The sequence below is a fragment of the Macaca nemestrina genome, chromosome 4 (assembly GCF_043159975.1).
Source record: "Macaca nemestrina isolate mMacNem1 chromosome 4, mMacNem.hap1, whole genome shotgun sequence".
Taxonomy (NCBI): domain Eukaryota; kingdom Metazoa; phylum Chordata; class Mammalia; order Primates; family Cercopithecidae; genus Macaca; species Macaca nemestrina.
In genome coordinates this window covers 39,089,639-39,105,036 of record NC_092128.1, presented here as the reverse complement: position 1 = coordinate 39,105,036, position 15,398 = coordinate 39,089,639, and the positions used below count along the sequence as shown (strand labels likewise).

General features: G+C 33.6%; 1 non-coding gene across 1 annotated transcript; it reads right to left on the bottom strand.

Annotated features, from left to right (window-relative positions):
- Positions 1 to 14,689: 14,689 nt before the first annotated feature.
- LOC112425591 (U1 spliceosomal RNA) lies at positions 14,690 to 14,853 on the bottom strand. Its single transcript, XR_003016707.1, has one exon. It is a non-coding gene; the product is annotated as a U1 spliceosomal RNA (small nuclear RNA).
- Between the last annotated feature and the right edge of the window lie 545 nt (positions 14,854 to 15,398).

The following is a 15,398-nucleotide window of genomic DNA, read 5'->3' as shown; positions in this document are numbered from 1 at the left end:
CCCAGGAAATTATGTATAATACAAACATAACACTCTGAAAGGTGGAAAGAAGGCGGATCAGTTAAGGGAGCTCAGAATCTGAGGAACTATATGGTAGTGAATTCCTCGAGATTTTTTTAGCCTCATATATTTCAGATCTTCCTGCTGGAGCAAATGAAAAATTATCATAGAAAGTTTTAACATTTTTTTTTTTACCCACAAGAGTAAAAACACTCTCTAAAATATCTGATCTTTTTCTAGTCAAAGAATCAGAAAAGAAATAAAACAGTGTGTTCTTCTTACTTTTCAACTGTTATTGCACATATTTCTCTGTTACACTGGCAGGGTCTTCTAGAAAAACATTAATAAATACTGTGATATGTTGATAGTAAAATGAAGTTTACAAGTTAATTATGATGTTTGCTGGAGGATTTTGGTAGGCTTCCTTCATTAGATTAATAACATTGAATTATATTCCTAGTAGGATAAAAAGATTATGAATTATAATAATGCATGTAAAAATGCTGGCATATATAAATTATCTGCATTTCTTGAGATAACAGTATGGCTTTTATCTCATGTGAATTTTATTAATCAATTTTCAAATATTAAACTATCTGGTATTCCCATTATAATACTTTTTGGTTATGATTTGTTATTTTTAAACACTTATGTGCTTGATTTCCTAATGATGTAGTTATTCTGCATGTGTTTCTATAGGCATAATTACTTACTGTTATCTTGTTTAAACTAATCCTTTTTTTTATTGAAAGAGTATTTATGTATGTTGAAATGCGTAGATTTTAATAGTTACATCTCAATATGTTCAGAAAATTTTAATTAAACATGTAGCCAATACCACAAAAAGGTATAGAACCTTTCCATTACCTCAGAAAGTTACCTTGTTTCATTTTTCAGTCAATGCCTTCTTCTGAGAGGCACTACGGTTCTGATTCTTTCCTGATAGATTAATGACATATTTTGGAATTTCATATAAGTGGAATCAGTTAGTAAAACATTATTGATATTTATCCATGTTATTTCTTAGAACAATTGTTTATCAATTAGTGTTCCATTTTATGCATAAACTGAGCTTATTTATCCAGTCTTGTAGTTGAACTTTTCAGTTTCTAGTTCAGGGTTATTAAGAATAATCAGATTCTCCAAGGTCAAAATTTTTTTAAAAATGTTAAGGGCAGCCAGGAAGAAAGGTCATGACAGCTACAAAAGGGGGCCCATAAGACTAACAGTGGACCTCTCAACAGAAACCCTACAAGTGAGAAGAGGTTGGGGACCAATATTCAACATTCTTAAAGAAAATAAACTCCACACCAGAATTTCATATCTGGCCACCTAAGCTTCATAAGCAAAGGAGAAATATGATTTTTCTCAGATAAGCAAATGCTGAAGAATTTGTTACCACCAGACCTGCCTTATGAGAGCTCCTGAAGGAGGCATTAAGTATGAAAAGGAAAGACTGTTATGAACCTCCGCAAAAACACACTGAAGTACACAGACCAGTATCACTATAAAGTAACCACATAAACAAGTCTGCAAAAGAACCAACTAATATCATGATGACAGGATCAAATCCATACATATCAATACTAACCTTGAATACAAATGGGTTAAATGCCCTAATTTAAAAACACAGACTGGTAAGCTGGATAAAGAGCCAAGACCCATTGGTATACTGTCTTCAAGATATCCATCTCACATGTAATGACACACATAGTCTCAAAATAAAGGAAAGGAGGAAAATTTACCAAGCAAATAGAAAACAGAAAAAAGCAGGGGTTGCAATCCAAGCTTCTGACAAAAACAGACTTTAAACCAACAAAGATCAATAAAGACAAAGAAGGGAACTGCATAATGGTAAAGGGTTCAATTCAACAAGATCTAACTATCCTAAATATATATGTACCCAACACATGAGCTCATAACTCAGATTCATAAATCAAGTTCTTAGAGGTGTTCAAAGATGCCTAAATACCCACACAATTATACCGGGAGACTTTAACACTTGAATGACAATATTAGAGAGATAATCTGGATAGAAAATTCACAAAGATATTCAGGACCTGAATAAATTCAGGATGAAATGGCCCTGATAGATATCTACAGAATTCTCCACCTCAAAACAACAGAATATACATTGTTCTCTTTGCCGTGTGGTACAAACTCTAAAATTGATCACATAATCGAAAGTAAAACACTCCACAGCAAATGCAAAAACTGACATCTTAACAAACACTCTCTTAGATCACAGTGCAATCAAATTAGAAATCAAGATTAAGAAATTCACTCAAAACCATAAAATTACATGGAAATTGAATAATTTGCCCTCAATGACTTTTTGGTAAATAATGAAGTTAAGGCAGAAATCAAGAAATTATTTGAAACTAATGAGAACAAAGATATAACATACCAGAATCTCTGGGACACAGCTAAGGCAGTGTTAAGAGGGAAATATATAGCACTAACTGCCCAAATCAAAAAATAAAAGTACCTCATGTTAACAACTTAAAATCACAGCTAAATAATTAGAGAAGCAAGAGCGAGCAAATCCCAAAGCTAGCAGAGGATAAGAAGTAACCAAAATTAGAACTGAGCCAAAGGAGATTGAGACATGAAAAACCTTTCAAAAGATCAACAAATCCAGGAGCTGGGTGTTTTGTTTTTGTTTTGTTTTTGTTTTTGTTTTAAATTAATAAAATAGACCACTAGCTAGACAAATAAAGAAGAAAAGAGAGAAAATCCAAATAAACACAATCAGGAACGGCAAGGGGGATATTATCACTGACCTCACAAATGCAAACAACCATCAGAGAATATGAACACTTCTATGCACATGAACTAGAAAATTTAGAAGAAATGGATAAACTCCTGGACACATGTACCCTCCCAAGACTGAACTAGGAAGAAATTGATTCCCTGAAATAACAAGCTCTGAAATTGAGTCAGTAATAAATAGCCTACCAACCAAAAAAAGCCCAGGAACAGATGGATTCATGGCTGAATTCTACCAGATGTTAAAAGAAGAGCTGGTACCATTCCTGCAGAAACTATTCCAAAAAAATTGAAGAGGAAGGCCTACTCCCTAACTCATTCTATGAGGCCAGCATCCTCCAGATTCCAAAACCTGGCAGAAACACAACAATGAAAAACTTCAAGTCAATATCCTTGATGAACATTGATGTTAAAATACTCAACAAAACACTGGCAAACCAAATCCAGTAGTACATCAAAACACTTAACCATCACAATCAAGTAGGTTATAAAGTTCCTATACACATCTTTATAACAACATATGTTTTCATTTTCCTTTCATAAGTACCTAGGAATGCATTTGTTGGATCATACGGTGGAATTATTTACATTGCAGAAAACAATTTTTCATAAGCATATGATCTTTTCATTCATTGTAAAAATGGATAATTATTAATATTATCAACATGAATAAAATATTTTCTTCCAATTCTGTGACTTCCCATTTCCTTATTTGCTCATTTAATGGGTCTCTTGATAAATAAAATGTATTTTTGAAGGATATTTTCACTGAATATACACAGTTTTCAGCTAATTCTATTTGGCCTTCTTTTAGCCTTTTAAAACATATTGCATTTTATAGTGGCTTCTATTTTTTTCTACTGAGAAAATACTCATTATCATCATTATTGTTCCCCTTTATGTTATTTTTTAAAATTTCTCCAAATGCATTTATCTTTAATTTTCAGCTAGGTGAGTATGATGTGCCTGGGTGTTTTTTATTTTGCATTTTATCATACAGTAGACATATTGAGCTTCTTAGATATTGTGATTAATGTTTTTCCTCAAATTTAAAACATATACAGTTGTCATTATCCAACAGTTTTTTGACCCCATCCTCTCTATTCTTTCCTCTTGGAGCTCAATTACATTTTGTTAACTGGTACTAACTTTTTTGTATTAAATATGCTGTTAAAGACAATTTTTAATTTCTAAATTTCCACTTATGTGGAATTATGTCTTGTTTAAAATTTCTATTCTTCTCCTGAAACTCCCTTATCTTCATCAATTATTCTCCCTTTCCTCTAAATCATTTTATGTATTTATAATAGATGCATTATATAATCCTTGTCTGTAAATCCTGATAACTTCATAATAAGTAGGGTTCATCTATGAGTCTGTTTCTATTGTCAGTGCTTTCTGTTAATAAAAGTTTTAATTTTCATGCTTCTTTGCATATTTCAATAATTTTTATTTCAGATTTTAGTTATAAAATATAAGGAATTACACTTATTTTTGGTTTGTTCTATTATTTCTCCAAGATTGAAAAACCTTTTGTCAGTGATTAGACAGAAGGACAAATTCAACCTTTTATTGTATTCAACAGGTGAACTAATTTAGATTCCTATCAACAGTGTAAAAGCATTTCTATTTCTCCATAGCCTCCCCAGCATCTGTTGTTTTTTGACTTTTTAATAATCGCCTTTCTGACTTGCATGAGATGGTATCTCACTGTGGTTTTGATTTGCATTTCTCTAATGATCAATGACATTGAGCTGTTTTTCACATGTTTCTTGGCCTCATGTATGTCTTCTTTTGAGAACTGTCTGTTCATGTCCTTTGCCCAATTTTTAATGTTTTTTTTTCCTCCTAAATTTGTTTAAGTTCCTTGTAGATTCTGGATATTATACCTTTGTCATATAAATAGATTCCAAAAGTTTTATCCCATTCTGTAGGTAGTCTGTTCACTCTGATGATAGTTTATTTTGCTGTGTAGCAGCTCATTAGTTTAATTGTGGAAGACAGTGTGGTGATTCCTTGAAGACCTAGAACCAGGTCTTTCAATTTGACTCAGCAATCTCATTACTGAGTATATATCCAAAGAAATATATTCCACTGTAAAGATAGATGCACATGTATGTTCATTGCAGCACTATTTACAATAACAAAGACACAAATGCCCACTTGATAAAGAAAATGTTGTACAAATACACCATGGAATACTATGCAGCCCTAAAAAAGAATGAGGTCATGTCCTTTGCAGGAACATAGATGGAACTGGAAGCCATTATCCTCAGAAAACTAACACAGGAACAGAAAACCAAATACCGCATGCCCTCACTTGTAAGTAGGAGCTGAACAATGAGAACACATGGACACCGGGAGGGGAACAACACACACGGGGGCCTGTTGGCTGGGGAAGAAAGAGAAAGAGCATCAGGATAAGTAGCTAATGTGTGTGGGGCTTAATACCTAAGTGATGGATTGATAGGTGCAGCAAATCAACATGGCACACGTTTACCTATATAACAAACCTGCACATCCTATACATGTATCCTGAAACTTAAAATAAAAAAGTAAAATTTAAAAGAAGAAAAAAGAGCAGGTGCTCTAGAGCTATAAATACATTGAGTTTCCATGTGATCAGACCAACTTCCAAAATCCTGTGCCCTCAATAGCTTTATGACTTTGTCAGTATTTAAGCTGAGAAATTTGTGAGCTGCAATATTCTAATATTTTTGGTGGATACATGGATTCAACTCTAGCAAGATCTTATATTGTCTTGCAGTTTCTCTCTGCTTTACTCTCCCTTGTATGAATGGATTGTTTTTACATTTGGCACTCTTTCATTTCCTGACAAATCATAATCCATTAAAGTCTTCGTTGGTTTCTCCCTGTACCTGAGCATCTTCACTATTTTAGTAAGGATGCTCTTCTATTTGATATATGACAAGCCAGACACACTCCTTCAGAAATGGAAGCTGCCAGCAGATATAAATTGCTTATTTCTCTCTGAAATTCATTTAACCAAAGCTTTTTTGTATCCAGTCTTCCTTTTGAGGTAATACAACATTTTGATTTATATTTTCACCTGGGATATTCTTGTGGTTAGCACAGACATAAAGATTTTCTTCATTCTTCTACATCCTATCTACATGTGAAGTTCCTAACATCTAATTTTAAAGCATTTTACCTAGGATGACATTGAGAAAGTTAGTTATAAAATGACAGTTTTAGGACATGCTACCCCCAAATAAGGCACCTTGAAAGTCATTGTCTCACCTTCTCCCATCTTTCTGTGTGAGAGCTGTCCATAAAAGGATTCTCTGGTCTACTTCTCCTGACAGTAGGTCATAAGACCACCATGTAACAGGCATCCTGCCCCATACCTGGGGAGAAGAAATGTCATACAGATACACAGAAGAATCTGAACCAACAGGTCTTGCTGAGTTCTTCCCCCATGCCCCAGTTTATTACCATTAGATTATACTCCTTTTTGTCCAATCATCTTTCTCCACAACTATCCACTTCTTTTATCAGATTTAGCACAAAAACACATAGATTTCCCTGGGTCATTTGGACCTTCGTTTCTAAAAGCTCCTATGTAACATAAAACTTTAAATAAATAAACTCATTATGCTTTTCCCTTATTGATGTCTTCTGTTACATGGATGTCAGCCATGAACCTTTCAAGAGGTGAGAGAAAGATAATACTTTTTATCCCCTATAAAAACAAATGATTTATTTAGTTTATATTCTAGTTGAGTGTGTAGAGCTGCTGCCTTCTGGCTTCCTTGACCTATTGCTTGCTATAAGCATTAGACTCAAACCATGATTGTTTTTAAAGATGAATCTGATTATCGTTGACTCATTTCTTCCTTCTTAGTAGCTTAAAAAGGCGGGGTGGGGGGGCATGTTTGAGTAATCTCATTTTAAATCAGATTGATGAATTATCTGCTCTGTAAAGCTCCTTTCCTAACAAGGTCATTATTGTAACAAGGAAGCTCTATCTACCTTCCCTGAAGTTTGTTAAGAATTATAGGTAAAGGATTCCTTTTCCACGAAACATGATTTATACTGCATACAATCTATGCCCAGACTTATTATGCACCTCTGTGTGATAAATTAGTTCCTCCTTTATCTTGTGCACAATGAGCTGCCTCCACTTTCAAGTTTTATTCGATAGACGCTATTTCATATTGAAAAATATGTCTCCAGTATTGTGGTCATGCCTCCTTTTCGAACAAACTATATATATATTTTTTACCTTCATAAAGGAACAGGGGTGCACTCCAGTTCTAGACTTCAAGCAGTAGCCTTGACTTTAGTCCACCATCTTACGTGAATTACTTGAAGCCTCCAATACCCTTCAGAATTCAAAATCTTGATTACCATTTTTTGCTTTTAAACTGTGATCCAATTTGCTCTTTCCTTTCTGCCACCACACCACCAAAATGCTTAATGTTTTCAAATACAGTGAGGTGCAAAAGCATGACATCTAGACACAGGCTATCTAAATTTGATAACTACTCTTGACCTCAGCATCTTAAACTATAATAATTAGAGTAACAATAAATATTAATAATACCTACCTTAGGCCGGGCACAGTGGCTCACGCCTGTAATCCCAGCACTTTGGAAGGCTGAGGCAGGTGGTTCACAGGGTCAAGAGATGGAGACCATCCTGGCCAACATGGTCTAAAATACAAAAATTAGCTGGGCGAGTGGCATGTGCCTATAGTCCCAGCTACTCAGGAGGCCAAGGCAGGAGAATCACTTGAACCCAGGAAGTGGAGGCTGCAATGAGACAAGATCGCACCACTGCACTCCAACCTGGCCAAAGAGCGAGATTCTGTCTCAAAATAATAATAATAATAATAATAATAATACCTACCTTACAAAGATATAATGAAAATTAAATAAAAAATACTTCTGAGAAATATATGTTGGAAATATGTGAATATTTATAATTCCTAACATAAGCTAATAGTTATAAAAATAACTTTTTCTATTATATTTCATTCCCTATCATTAAGGGTTTGGAGTAGAAAGGGAGTAACAGAGTATAGTTTTTTTTGTTCCATATATCTTTCCCTGAATCTTCCTCTAGTCTTTCTGGTACTGTTAAATTGGTTGCATGCAGAACACAAAATCATGTGCATGTATAATCATATTATTAAGTTCTAAAAATCTTCATAAAACTTGGTTAAGAAATTTTACCATTTCATTGGTGGGCTAGATATCTTGGGAGGCGTACTTTTGTACTACACAAAACATATATTTTAGTACATGCCTGTACTTAACAGAAAGCAATGAAATTAAAACAAACAAACAAAAGACAGGAAAGGAAAGAAGACACTGAATTCAGGAGGTGGCATCAGTGCAAGTAGCGTGAAGCAGTGCAAAGAAAGCAAGATCAGAAATAAAAGGCAAGGTTAACCTGATGGGGAAAGCCTACCTCACTGCAATATTAAAGAGACTAAGCCTTTGTTCAAAGGAATGTAGGGAAGGGATGATTCAAAGAAGCTAAAATGGCTCTTAACAGAGCAGATGAAAGTCCTGTCTTTATGAAAGCATTCTTAATTCAAGCCCTCAGAATTTTCAACTCAAATATCAAACTCAATAAAATGAGTTCATACAAAAATTAGAAAACACGAAAATCAATATTCTATGAATGAGTGACCAGAAACCACAAAAAGAGATGAAAACATTCATAGATTTCAGATATGGCATGACCAGAAATAATAAATAATGTTAAATAAATCATGTGCATACATGTATGTATGTGTTTCTGTGTGTTTATAATTCCAAATTTAAAAACTTATATTTTAAACAGTAAGTTAAACACAGCTGCAGTATCTATTCAGAATACAGGAGATAGAGACAGGGACTTAAAATATGAAATAAAAGTTAAGCAACCAAATGACTACAAAGATATAAGAAAAAAAATCAGTATGAAAATTATTAGAGTCCAGAAAGAGAAAACAGACACTGTGAAAAGGAGGCAACAATTGAAATCATATGAAAAATTTTCAGTATTAATCAAAAACATAAATTGATGATTCCAGAAATTATCAGTAATATTAACAATGTAAAATGGCTAAAAATTCAGAAGCCAAATAAGATATTTTTGACATTCAATAATCAAAGATCACCTATCAAATAGAGATAATTAGCTTGTTAATATAATGCTTAGTATGATATTGAAAATTAGAAGATGGTGCTGAGAAATTCCAATTCATCTAAAATTGTGGAATGACCAAAACTATCTTCAGGACAGAAGAAAAAACAAATGATAGCCTCAAAAAACCGACAGATTTGTTTCATACATTTGTAATAAATTTAGATTCATTTGTCACATTTTGTCTTCCATCCTGAAATTCCTTTTTTTTTTTTTTTTTTTTGAGACAAAGTCTTGCTCTGTCACCAAAGCTGGAGTGCAGTGGCACGATCTTGGCTCACTGCAACCTCCACCTCCCAGGTTCAACCAATCCTCCCTCCTCAGCCTCCCGAGTATCTGGAGTTACAGGCATATGCTACTATGCTCAGCTAATTTTTGTCTTTTTTAGTAGAGATGGTGTTTCATCATGTTGGCCAGGCAGGTCTTAAACTCCTGACCTCAAGTGATCCGCCCGTCTCGACCTCCTAAAATGCTGGGATTACAGGTGTGAGCCACTGTGCCCAGCCTATAAATATTTTTAATTGCATAAATTAAGACATATTCTTTTTGTTGTACAGTCTTACAGGTTTTGACAACGCTTATTGCCTTGTACCCACCATTACAGTATTATAGAGAATAATTTCACTACACTAAAAATCCTTGTGCTTAGCCTATGCAGTGTGCCCCAACGTAAGCCTTGTTAACCACTGATTTGTTGGCCACCTTTAGAATTTGCCTTTTCCAAAACGTCATATAATTGGACTTGTAAAGTATGTAGCTTTGTCAGACTTTTTCAGGCCTTTTTCACATAGCATTATGCATTTAAGATTAATCATCATTTTGTCTTGGCTTGATAACTCATTGTTTTTCCTCTTCATCAAGAATAATTTTTATTGATGAATAGTATTTCATTCTATATGTGTCACAGTTGATTTATACATTATCCATTATCAAATACATTGAAGGAAATCTTGGTTGCTTCAAATATTTAGCAATTATGAATAGAGCTGCTATGGACATTCATGTACATTATGGGTAATTTTTTTTAATCAGTTCGGTAAATACCTATGAGCATGATGACTGGAATGTATGAAAAGACTATGTTAAATTTTTTAAGACTGCCAAACTGTCTTTCAAAGAAGCCATGCCATTTTGCATTCCCACCAGCAGTGAATGAGAATTTCTGTTGCTCTGCATTCTCACCAGCAGTTGATATTGTCAATTTATTCTGGAGTTTAACCATTCTAAAAGGTGTGTAGAGATATCTTATTGTTGTATTAATTTACAATTTCCTAATGACAAACCATGTTGAAAATCTTTTCATATGCTTATTTGCTATCTGTATATTTTCTATGATAAGGCGTCTTTTCATTTTTTGTGACAATTTTCAATTGGGCTGTTTATTTATTGTTGAGTATTAAGGGTATTTTGTCTATTTTTGATACAAGTACTTCCTCAGATATGTGTTTTGAGGTCTACCAACCTGTGCCTTATCTTTTCATTCTCTTAATGTGTTTCCCAGAGCAGAAATTGTATGTTTAATAATGTCAAACATTATTTCTTTTTTCCCTTTTTAGGGGTTGTACTATTAGTGTTATACTTAAAAATTCATCACCACAGCCAAGTTCATGAAGATTTTCTCCTATGCCTTTTTCAAAGAGTTTTATAGTTTTGTATTTTACATTTTGGCCTAAGATCCATTTCGGTTAATGTTCCTATAAGGGGTAAGGTCTCTGTCTATCTTCACTATTTGGCATATTGATGTTCCATTATTTCAGCACCATTTCTTGAAATGATTAGCCTTTCTCCATTTAATTTTTATTGCCTTGTTGTCAAATATTATTTGATTATATATGTGAATCTATTTCTGAGTTCTCCAATATGGTCTATTGATAACTCCAGCCTTCTCCTCATGCTTTTTCTCTGTACTTTCACAAATACCATACTCTCTTAATTATTGCAGACATAATATTTCTTAAAATTGAGTAGCATCTGTTCTCCACCTTTATTTTTCATCTTCAATATTGTGTTGGCTATTCTAGGTCTTTTGGTTTTTCATATAGACTTTAGAGTCAGTTTCTTAATATCTACCAAATAGTTTGGGATATATTGACTGAGATTGCACTGAATCTATACATCAAGCTGGGAAAAATTGACATCTTAACAGTAATGAATCTACCAATATAGAAACACAGAATATCTCCTCATTTATTTGGAGTTTCATTGTTTTTTATATTGGCATTTTGTAATTTTCCACGTATAGATCCTAATGGTATTATGTTGTTAATTTCAAATTCTAAATGTTTATTGCTGATATATAGGAAAACATTTGATTTTTCAAATTAACTTTGTATCCTGTACTGTTGCAATAATTACTTGTTATTTTCAGGTGGTCTTTTTCCATTGATTCTTTGGGATTTTCTACACAGACAATCATATCATCTCTGATTGTCATCTGTGAACAAAGACAGCTTTATTTCTTCCTTTTCTCTTATACCTTTTGATTAATTTATTTTACTTGACTTCTTGCACTAGCTAGGACTTCCAATGCAATGTTGAATAAGGGTGGTGAAAAAAGACATTCTTGCCTTGTTCTCTATTTTAGGAGTAAGTATCCACTTTTTCAACATTATGGACAATGTTAGTTATAGATTTTCCACAGATATTACCTATCAAGTGCAGGATGTTTTCATTTGTTCTTAGTTTGCTGAGAGTTTTTGTCATGAATGAGTGTTGGATTTTTTTATATGTTCTTTCTGAATCAATCGATGAGATTTTATGATTTTTCTTTTCTAGTTTGTTCATGTTGTAGGGTGCACTGATTAATTTTTTAATTGTTGAGCCATACCTGAAATAAATTTCATTCACTCACTGTTAGTTTCAATTTGCTAATACTTTGCCAAATAATTTTTGTGTCTATGAGAGATACTGGTCTGCAGTATTTGTTTTTGTTTTTGTTTTTTCTTGTAATGTGTTTCCTTTATAAATTACCCCATCTTCCATATGTCTTTTTTAGCAACATGAGAATGGACTAATATAGTTAGTATGGCTAGTATGGCATATATTTTTCCATATCTTTACACCTTCTCCTTTTTTTGAGACAGAGTTTCACTCTATTGTTACGCTGGAGTGCAGTGGCACAATCTTGGCTCATGGCAACCTCTGCCTCCTGGGTTCAAGTGATTCTCATGCCTCAGTCTCCTGAGTAGCTGGGATTACAGCCGCGCAACACCATGGCTGGCTAATTTTTGTATTTGTATTAGAGGTAGGTTTCCCCGTGTTGGCCAGACTGGTGTTGACCTCCTGGCCTCAAGTGATCCACTTGCCTCAGTCTCCCAAAATGCTGGGATTACAGGTATGAGCAACCACGCCCAGCCCTATACTTTTACTTCTAACCTAAAGTAACTTCACTTTTATTTTAAAGTGAGGTTCTTATAAACAACCTATAGTTGCACATTGTTTTTATTATCCACTCTGACAATCTTCATTTGTGGGAATAGTGTTTTTTATTTTTAGCATTTTCTATTGATTCTTAAACATTACCCATATGTTTATGAATGTTGTCCACTTTTTCATTGTCCCTTAACATTATAAATAGTTATTTTCAATTCCCTTCATGACAATTTTTACATCTGTGTTATAACTGTCTTTTTTATTTTTAAAATGTTCTTAACAAAATTGTATATGTTTGTGTTGTATATAAAGATATTTAATATATATATTATCTCACATACTTGTACCTTTTTTGTGGTAAGAATAATTAAAAATCTATTTTCTCACTCATTTTTAAGTATGTAATGTATTGTTTCTAACTTTAGCCACCATGATATACAATAGATGTGCTGTTATTAGTTCTATTTAGCTGGAATTTTGTGACTTTTGAATATCTCCCCATTCACCACACCTCCCAGTTTCTTGTACCCACCATTACACTCTTTGTTTCTATGAGTTTGACTTTTATACATTCTACATGTAAGTGAGAAATTGTGGTATTTCTCTTTCTGTTCCTGGCTTGTTTCACTTAAAATAATTTCCACCAAGTTCATCCATGTCATCACAAATGCTAGTGTTTTCTTTTAAAATACTACTCACTAGTAGCATTCCTTCGTGAATACATACCACATTTTCTTTATCTCATCATTTGTTGAGAGGCACTGAAGTTCATTTTATATCTTGGCTGTTGTTGCAGTGAACATTGGAGTGCAAATATCTATTTGACATATTATCATACTCTGGATATAAACCCAGGAGTAGGGTTCCTAGATTATATGGTAGTTCCATTTTTTTTAATTTGGGGGGCATCTCCATACCATTTTCCATAATGATTGCGCTAATTTACAGTCCCAAGAACAGTGTACATGGGTTCTCTTTTCTCTATATCCTTTTTAATACTTACCTTTGGTCTTTTTGATAATAGCCACCCTAACAGGTGTGAGATAATATCTCATTGTGATTTTAAGTTGCATTTCTCAAATACTTAGTGATGTCAAACAATTTTCATATACCTGGTGGCCATTTGTATAACTTCTTTTAAGACACGTCTATTTAGGTCCTTTGTCCTTTTTAAAAATTGGATTATTTGTTTTCTTACTAGTAAGTTGATTAAGTTACTTATAAATTTTGAATATTAACAACTTGTCAGACTATGGTTTGCAAATAAATTATCTCATTTTGTAGGTTGTCCCTTCACTCTGTTGATTGTTTCCTTTACTGTGCAGACGTTTTTGATGTAACACTATTTATCTATTTTTGCTTTGGATGCCTGTACATTTAGAGTAATATCTAAAAATCATGCTTAGACCAGTGTCATAGAGCTTTTCCCCTTTGTTCTTTTCTAGTAATTACACAGTTTGAGGCCTTTCATTTAAGTCTTTAATCCATTTTGAGTTGATTTTTGTATATGACAAAAGATATGGGTTCTTTTTTGTTTGTTTTACATTCTGTTAGTATGGTATATCACATTTATGTATTTGCTTATGTTGAATCATTTTTGCATCCCAGGGATAAATTCCACTTGATCATGGTGAATAAGGGTCTTAAGTTTTTCTTTGATGGAAGGCAGCTAATTATTAAATCTCCCTACTTATTATTTATCTATTCTGATTTTCCCTTTCTTCATTATTCAGTGTTGATAGGTTGTATGTGTCTAGGTATTTGTTCAGTTTGTTAGTGTACAAGTGCACCCGCTTATGATTATTTATATTTCTGTGGTATCAGTTGTAATGTCTCCTTTTTCATTTATAATTTTATGTATTTGAGTCTTCTCTCATTTTTTTAAGCTAGTCTTGCTAAGGGTTGACCAATTTTGTTTATTTTTATTTATTTATTTATTTTTGAGACGCAGTCTTGCTCTGTTGCCCAGGCTGGAGTGCGGTGGCACAATCTCCACGGCTCACTGCAAGCTCCGCCTCCCGGGTTCACGCCATTCTACTACACGCGCCCGCCACCACGCCCGGCTAATTTTGTTTTTGTATTTTTAGTGGAGACAGGGTTTCATCGTGTTAGCCAGGATGGTCTCGATCTCCTGACCTCATGATCCGCCTGCCTAGGATTCCCAAAGTGCTGGGATTACAGGCATAGTCTGTTTATCTTTTTAAAAAACCAACTCTTATTTGTGTTGATGTTTTCTATGATTTTTCTAGTCCCTATTTCATGTATCTATATGCTGATCTTATTTCCTTCATTCTACTAACTTTATACATAGTTTATTCTTCTTTTTCTAGGTCTTTGGGGTGTAATGTTTGGTTATTTCTTTTCTTTCTTTTTTTTTTTTTTTTTTTTTTAGGGGAAAGCGTGAATGCAGTCCCCCACTACCGCAAATTATATATTTCAGTTTCCTACATTTGGGGAAATCACAGGGGTCAGCATATCCGGACTGCAATGGATAAGCTTTGCCCTGGGAAAACCACCTTCATGATTATGGTATCTCCCCTGCCAGGTAAGTATGTGTTCGGTTATTTCTTTGATATATTGCTTCTGTTTTCATGCAGGTGTTTATATGTTTCATGTAGGTCTAACTTCACTCTTAGAACCACTTTTGCTGCATCCCCTAAGTTTTCATATGTTGTTTTTCTATTTTTGCTTGTCTCAAGATGTTTATAATTTCTCTTTCAATTTTATTTGACCCATTTGTTGTTCAGAAGCATGTTGTTTAATTTTCACATATTGTGAATTTTCTAGAATTTCTCCATTTATACCGTTTTATTCATACCATTGTGGTCAGAAAAAAATTCTTGATGTTATTTCAATTCTCTTAAAGTTGTTAAGACTTGTTCTGTGCCTAACATGTGATACGATTCTAAACCAACATGTGTATTCTGTCCCTGTTGGATGGACTGCTTTGTATATGTTTCTTTTGTCCATTTGGTCTAAGTATAGTTCAAGTTCAATGTTTTGCTGTTGGTTTTCTGTCTGGATTATCTGTTCATTGTTAAAAGTGGGATATTGATGTCCCCTACTATTGTTATATTGCAGTCTATCCCTTTCTTCAG